Raw genomic sequence first — 2,245 nt, 5'->3', positions numbered from 1 at the left:
ATGCTCATTTTCCCTCGGGACGGTGTCCCAGGGGACGCTCAGGTCCCCTCCAGGGCAGAGTCGTGATCCCCGGAGGGAAACACCCGGGACCGGGGGGAAGAGAGATGCCCGACTCCCGCGCCCCCTCCGGCCCAAACGCTCGGGTCCCCGGGGGCTCCTCGGGTCCCCTCCCCGGGGCTGCCCGGTGTCCCCCCCCTTCCCCATCCCCGTCCGTCCCGGGCCCCGCGTTCAGGCGGGAGGCGGCGCCGGTGCCGCTCGGGGCGGTGCGGCCGGGGAAGGGGCGGGGGCGGCGGGTTGGGCTGGGCTGGGCTGGGCTGGGAACGGCAGGGAACGGCTCGGAACGGCAGGGAACGGCTCGGAACGGCAGGGAACGGCTCGGAACGGCACGGCAGGGCTCGGCACGGCGGTCCCCGGAGCCGCGGGTAGGTGCGCGCCCGCCGCATCGCGCCGCGCTCCCGGTCCGGCCCGGCCGGGCTCCGTTCTCCCCGGTTCGGCTCGGTTTGGCCCAGCTCTGCCCGGTTCGGCTCGGTTCGGCGGAGATGCCGCTCTCCCGGCCCGGTTCGGCTCCCCGCGGCGGGGCTGGCCGCGGGTGGGGGCTCGGCTCGGGGGCCGGGGCGGCTGCTTGTTGCGCTCGGGGAATGATGAGTTGGTGCCGGAGAAGTGCGAGAGACTCCGGCTGCAGGAATGCGAGTCATTTCCTCCGCCCGCCCGCCGGGGGCTGAGGGCGAAGAGCGGCCGGGCTGCTCCGCCGGACCGCCCGCCCCCGCCGCCACCCCCGCCGGACGCTCGCCCGCGGGCTACGCGCGGCCCCGGGTCGCGCTCGCCCTCGGTCCGTTCCTCTGCGGGACCCCCCGCCCTGGGTCACGCTCGCCCACGGAGCCCCTCTCCCGTGGGACCCCTCGCTCGTGGGTCGTGCTCACCCACGGGTCCCCTCACCTCGGGACTCCTTGCTTGTGGGTCACACTTGCCCGCGGGTCCCTTCGCCTGTGGGACTCCCTTGCCTGTGCATCGCACTCGCCCATGAGTCCCCTCACCCCTGGGTCACACTCGCCCACGGAGCCCCTCCGCCATGGGACCCCTCACTCATGGCTCGCACTCGCCCACGGAGCCCCTTCGCCATGGGACCCCTCACTCATGGCTCGCACTCGCCCCCGGGTCCCTCCGCCATGGGACCCCTCACTCATGGCTCGCACTCGCCCACGGAGCCCCTTCGCCATGGGACCCCTCACTCCTGGGTCACACTCGCCCACGGAGCCCCTTCACCATGGGACCCCTCGCTCATAGGTCACACTCGCCCACGGAGCCCCTCACCCGTGGGACCCCTCACTTGTAGGTTGCACTCACCCACAGAGCCCCTCGCCTGTGGGACTCCTTGTTTGTGGGTCACACTCGCCCATGAGTCCTCTCACCCCTGGGTCATGCTCACCCATGGGTCCCTTCGCCTGTTGGACTCCTTGCTTGTGGGTTGCACTCGCCCACGAGTCTCCTTGCTTGTGGGTCACGCTTGCTTACAGGTCCCCTTGCCTGTGGGGCCCCTTGGTCATGGGTCACACATGCCCATGGATCCCCTTGCCTGGTGGGACTCCTTCCTCATGGGTCACATCACCCATGGGTTGCGTTGCACATGGATCCCTTTGCCTGTGGATAACTATCACCCATGGGTCACATTCACCCACATGTCCCATCACCCCTTGGTCACATTTGCCCACGGATCCCTGTGCCTGCAGGACCCCTCACCCCTGGGTCACACGTGCCCACGCATCCCCTTGTCTGTGGGACCCCCTTGCTTGTGGGTCACACTCACCCATGGGTCCCATCACTCCTGGGTCACACTCACCAGTGAGTCCCTTTCCCCGTGGGCCATACTTGCCAGTGGGTCCCCTCACCTGTGGGTCCTCTTGTCTGTGAGACCTCTTTTCCATGGGTTGTGTTCACTCATGGGTCCCCTTGCCCATGGGTTGCACTTGCCTATGGGATCCCTCACCCATGGGTCCCATCATCTGTTGGTTCCATCACCCATGGGTCCTCTCATCCATGGATCCTCCTGTTTCTGGGTCACAGTCACCTGTGGGACCCCATTACCCATGGGCCCCACTCACCCATGGGTGGAAGCTGGTACCCGGTAGGGCCACTAATGGTCTTCTCCATGTTTCCCACCGGGGATGCGAATCCCCGCCAGGTTCTGGAAGTGGTGAGGATAAACCCACGCAGCTCTTAAATTGGGCTTTAACTGACATCGTGCCCT

This window comes from Numenius arquata, chromosome 6 (assembly GCF_964106895.1).
Source record: "Numenius arquata chromosome 6, bNumArq3.hap1.1, whole genome shotgun sequence".
Lineage (NCBI taxonomy): Eukaryota > Metazoa > Chordata > Aves > Charadriiformes > Scolopacidae > Numenius > Numenius arquata.
Note: the sequence above shows the minus strand (reverse complement) of the source record.